Below are 6,229 nucleotides of genomic sequence, written 5' to 3' on the forward strand. Positions count from 1 at the left end.
GCTCATGGCATTGGGGGCAGGGTTTCAACATGGATAGAAAACTGGTTGGCAGATAGAAAGTAAAGGGTAGCAGTGAATGGGTGCTTCTTGGACTGGCTGGAGGTGACTAGTGGGGTACCACAGGGCTCTGTATTGGGACCACAGCTCTTTACGATTTATGTCAATGATTTAGATGAGAGCATTGAAAACTATATCAGCAAGTTTGCTGACGATACTAAACTGGGTGGCAGTGTGACATGCGAAGAGGACGTTAGGAGAATACAGGGAGACTTGGATAGGCTGGGTGAGTGGGCAGATACTTGGCAGATGTCATTCAATGTGAATAAATGTGAAGTTATCCACTTTGGAAGCAGGAACAAGAGGGCAGAGTATTGTATGAACGGTGTAGAGTTAGGTAAGGGAGAAATGCAAAGAGACCTAGGAGTCCTAGTTCATCAGTCAATGAAGGTGAATGAGCAAGTGCAACAGGCAGTGAAGAGGGCAAATGGAATGTTGGCCTTTATTACAAGGGGAATTGAGTACAAGAGCAAGGATGTCCTTTTGCATTTGTACAGGGCCCTGGTGAGACCACACCTGGAATATTGTGTACAGTTTTGGTTTCCAGGATTAAGGAAGCACATTCTGGCAATTGAGGAAATGCAGCGTAGATTCACTAGGTTGATTCCTGGGATGGCAGGGCTGTCTTACGCAGAGAGATTGGAGAGATTGGGCTTGTACACGCTGGAATTGAGGAGATTGAGAGGGGGTCTGATTGAAATGTTTAAGATAATTAAAGGATTTGATAGGATTGAGGCAGGAAATATGTTTCAGATGTTGGGAGAGTCCAGTACCAGAGGGCATGGATTGAGAATAAGAAGTCAGTTATTTAAAACAGAGTTGAGGAAGAGCTTCTTCTCCCAGAGAGTTGTGGAGGTGTGGAATGCACTGCCTCGGAAGACGGTGGAGGCCAATTCTCTGGATACTTTCAAGAAGGAGCTAGATAGATATCCGATGGATAGGGGAATCAAGGGATATGGGGACAAGGCAAGGACTGGGTATTGATAGTGAATGATCAGCCATGATCTCAGAATGACGGTGCAGACTCGAGGGGCCGAATGGTCTACTTCTGCACCTATTGTCTATTGTCTATTGTTCCTTTGACCACTATTACATCTGGGAGATTGTTTGTGTCTTCCCTAGTGAAGACAGATCCAAAGTACTTGTTCAGCTCATCTGCCTTTTCCTTGTTCCCCATAGTAAATTCACCCGTTTCTGTCTTCAATGGTCCAATTTTGGTCTTAACTATTTTTTTGCTATTCACATACCTAAAGAAGCTTTTACTATCCTCCTTTAAATTCTTGGCTAGTTTACCTTCATACCTCATTTTTTCTTGGCGTATTGCCTTTTTTGTTATCTTCTGTTGCTCTTTAAAAGCTTCCCAGTCCTCCGGTTTCCTGTTCATCTTTGCTATGTTATACTTCTTCTCTTTTATTTTTATACTGCCCTTTACTTCCCTCGTCAGCCATGGCCGCCCCTTACTCCCCTTAGGATCTTTCTTCCTCTTTGGAATGAACCGATCCTGCACCTTCTGCATTATTCCCAGAAATACCTGCCATTGTTGTTCCACTGTCTTCCCTGCTAGAGTATTGTTCCATTGAACTTTGGCCAGCTCCTCCCTCGTAACTCCATAGTTAGATAATCTTTTAAGTGAATACTACCATGGGCTTCGTCAGTTAGTCAAAAAATTGTTCATGTTGGTGATATTTAATGGTATCCATACTGACTATGTCAGATTTTTACCTGTTGCTGCATTTAAGAAGTAAAATCCGAAGTGACTTTGCTGAAGGGTCAGATGAAAATATCACATAATCAGAGGACAAATAAACTGAGCCATTAGTCCTCACTAGTATCTTACTATTCAGTTGCTTGACTACTTCTGACTAAGAATGTTGTAGTATTATTCTTATGTGCCTTTCTAAATTTATGATTGTATAATTGTTTTAGATCATACAGCTGAATTAATTTGGTTTTTGTTGGTCTTGTCAGTTAAGATGTGCTCCTATTATAAATATGCAAGTCTATGGAACTATGTGTCTACATCCAAAATTCTGTAGCAAATGATTCAACTCTTGGAAGGGTATTCAGTCACCTGCTATTATCTTTGTACTTAAACGAGCATAAAATCCCCATGTATGTGTCGCGTTTAGAGATGGGGATTCCTCCACCAGGTCTCCCCTCTGTGCTGAATATGATGCTAATGGGTCAATGTGGCTCATTTAAAGTCACAGCATCAGGATGGAACAGTGTTCATGTGCAGCATAAACAGCAGTGCAAATAACCTGATTTTTATATATATTAATCAGCTTGATTTCCTTGAAGCAAGGAAAGTCTAGGACAAAATACGCCAGTATTTGCTGATTTCTTGTAGGTGGAAAGGGACAACCAGTGGCTGCCACGAAAGCAGTTAGAGCATGAATGAAAGCTTTGAATTTCCACTTGATCTTCCTTAAATCGTCAATCTTTCAACCTTCTTACAATCTTCATTTGCTGAAGTCGTTGCCACAATCATTGCTATTTTTCTTCGTTGCTCTCATCTTACAAAACAAATTGGATTAAGTTTCAAGTTGACTGGGATTCCTGTGGCTGTAGTACTTGCACCAAACCTTGGTACAATAGTTTATAGCTTGGTGCTTGGTGCTTTAGTAATGTGCTCATTGCTTTATCCATTTGAATCAGTAATCAATTTTATTCAATGTTATTACCACTTTTCATTAGATTCCAGTTTTAGTTCCTTGTTTTCTAACCAAAGCAAATTTGTATGCTGTGAGCTGTTTTTTCACAATTGTAATATGTAGTCAGTGTTTTGCTTCCTTCTGTATTCTCCATGCCCAAATGCAACTATTTCAATAGCTACATAATAGCTACATAGCTACCATCACAGATGGGTGATTGATTAGCTCGTGGCCTAAGGTAGAAGGAGTCGGTTTTAGAAAACCTAGCACATTTATTTTTCAACATAGCCCCCTCCTATATTTACACACTTAGTCCAGCGGTCGTGGAGCATACGGATCTTGAACCTCCAGAAAGTGTCCACAGCAGGAGTGATTGATAAGTTCATGACTTACAGTAGAAGGAGATGAGTTATACAGCTCTCGTCATACACACATGCAGTTCAACCCTTTTGCATGATTATGCAGAAAGTTTGAAGTTAATAACTCATCAGGTTGATTGATAAGTTTGTGGCCTAAGGAAGAAGGAAATCAGTTATTAACCAAACTTTCTGCATAATCACTCAACGAGTTGATCTGCATGTGCCTGTAATGAGAGCTGTATAACTCATCTCCTTCTACCTTAGGCCACAAACCTATCACCCATCTGCAGACACTTTCTGGAGTTCCAAGATCTGTATGCTCCACGACCGCTGGACTAAGTGTGTAAATGTAGGAGGGGACTATTTGAAAAATAAATGTGCTCGGTTTTCTAACATTGACTCCTTCTGCCTTAGGCCACAAACTTATCAATCACCCCTCGTAGTTTACTTCAGTAATGTCAATGTAGACATGTGGTTCCATAGAATTACATATTTACAATGGGAGCACATCTTAACTGACAAGACAATCAAAAACCAAATTAGACTCAATGGCTACTTTATTAGATACACTGGTACACCTGCTTGTCAATACAAATATCTAATCAGCCACTCATGTGTCAGCAACTCAATGCCTAAGCACATGCATGCATGATCAGAGGTTGAGTTGTTGATCAGACCAAACATCAGAATGGAGAAGAAATGTGTTCTAGGTGACTTTGACCATGAAATGCTTGTTGGTGCCAAACAGGATGGTTTGAGGATATCAGTAACTGTTGATCCCCTGGCATTTTCACACACAACTAGTCTCTAGAGTTTCTGAGAATGACATAAAAAAAAACAAAACGTTCAGTGAGTGGCAGTTTTAGAAACATAGAAAACCTACAGCACAATACAGACCCTTCGGTGCTGTGCCGAACATGTCCCTACCGTAGAAATAACTTAGGGTTACACACAGCCCTCTATTTTTCTAAGCTCCATGTACCTATACAGGAGTCTCTTAAGAGATCCTATCATATCTGCCTCCACCACCGTTGCTGGCAGCCCATTCCATGCACTCACTGCTTTCTGTGTAAAAAAACTTACCCTTGATATCTCCTCTGTACCTACCTCCAAGCACCTTAAAACTGTGCCCTCTTGTGTTAGCCATTTCAGTCCTGGGAAAAAGCCTCTGACTATCCACATGATCAATGCTTCTCATCATCTTATACACCTCTATGAGGGCACCTCTCATCCTACACCGCTCCAAGGAGAAAAGGCCGAGTTCACTCAACCCATTCTCATAAGGCATGCTCCCCAATCCAGGCAACATCTTTGTAAATCTCCTCTGCACCCTTTCTATGGTTTCAACATCCTTCCTATAGTGAGGCAACCAGAACTGAGCAAGTGGGGTCTGACCAGGGTCATATATAGCTGTAACATTATGACTCAGCTCTTAAACACAATCCCACGATTGACGAAGGCCAATGTACAGTATTGTTTCTTAATCACAGAGTCAACCTGCGCAGCAGCCTTGAGTGCCCTATGGACTTGGACTCCAAGATCCCTTTGATCCTCCACACTGCCAAGAGTCTTACAATTAATACTATATTCTGCTATCATATTTGACCCATCAAAATGAGCCACTTCACACTTATCTGGGTTGAACTCCATCTGCCACTTCTCAGTCCAGCTTTGCATCCTATTGATGTACTGCTATAAACTCTGACAGCCCTCCAAACTATCCACAACACCTTCAACCTTTGTGTCATCAGTAAATTTAATAACCCATCCATTCATTTCCTCATCCAGGTCATTTATAAAAATCACAAAGAGAAGGTGTCCCAGAACAGATCTCTGAGGCACTCCACTGGTCACCAATCTCCATGCACATAGACGGTATTTGTCTTTCCATAGACCCACCTACAACCATTCTTTTCCTTCTGTGAGCAGGCCAATTCTGGATCCACAAAGCAAGATCCCCTTTGATGGCACGCCTCTTTACTTTCTCAATAAGCTTTGCATGGGGTACCTTATCAAATGCCTTGTTGAAATCCATATACACTACATCTACTGCTCTTCCTTCATCAATGTGTTTAGTCACAACCTCAAAAAAATTCAATCAGGTTCGTAACACACAACCTACCTTTGCCAAAGCCATGCTGACTATTGGTAATCATAGTATGCCTCTCTAAATGATCATAAATCCTGCCTCTCAGGATCTTTTCCATCAACTTACCAACCACTGAAGTAAGACTCACTGGTTTATAATTTCCTGGGCTATCTCTACTCCTTTTCTTGAATAAGGAACCAACATCTGCAACCCTCCAATCTTCCGGAACTTCTCCCGTCCCCATTGATGATGCAAAGATCATTGCCAGAGGCTCAAAAATCTCCTTCCTCACCTCCCACAGTAGCCTGGGGTACATAACATCCAGTCCTGGAGACTTATCCAACTTGAGGCTTTCCAATAGCTCCAGCACAGCCTCTTACTTACTGTCTATGTGCTCAAGCTTTTCATCATCCCTGTAAATGCCAAGGTACCTTTCCGTAGTGAATACTGAAGCAGAGTATTCATTAAGCGTCTCTGCTGTCTCCTCCAGTTCCATACACATTGTCACACTTGATTGGACCTATTCTCTCACATCTTATCCTCTTGCTCTTCACATACTTGTAGAATGCCTTGGTGTTTTCCTTAATCCTGCTCACCAAGGCTATCTCATGGCCCCTTCTGGCTCTCCTAATTTCATTCTTAAGCTCCTTCCTGCTATCCTTATAACCTTCTATATCTCTATCATTACCTAGTTTTTTTGAACCTTTCGTGAGCTTTTCTTTTTTTCTTGACTAGATTTTCATCAGCCTTTGTACACCACTGTTCCTGTCCTTTCCCTGTCTCATTGGAATGTACCTATGTAGAATGCCACACAAATATCTCCTGAACATTTGCCACATTTCTGCTGTACATTTTCCTGAGACCATCTGTTCCCAATTTATGCTTCAAAATTCCTGCCTGATAGCTTCATATTTCCCCTTACTCCAATTAAATGCTTTCCTAACTTGTCTGTTCCTATCCCTCTCCAATGCTATGGTAAAGGAGATAGAATTATGATCACTATCTCCAAAATGCTCTCTCACTGAGAGATCTGAAACCAGGTTCATTTCCCAATACCAGATTAAATACAG

The sequence above is a fragment of the Hypanus sabinus genome, chromosome 17 (assembly GCF_030144855.1).
Source record: "Hypanus sabinus isolate sHypSab1 chromosome 17, sHypSab1.hap1, whole genome shotgun sequence".
In the NCBI taxonomy this organism is placed as follows: Eukaryota; Metazoa; Chordata; class Chondrichthyes; order Myliobatiformes; family Dasyatidae; genus Hypanus; species Hypanus sabinus.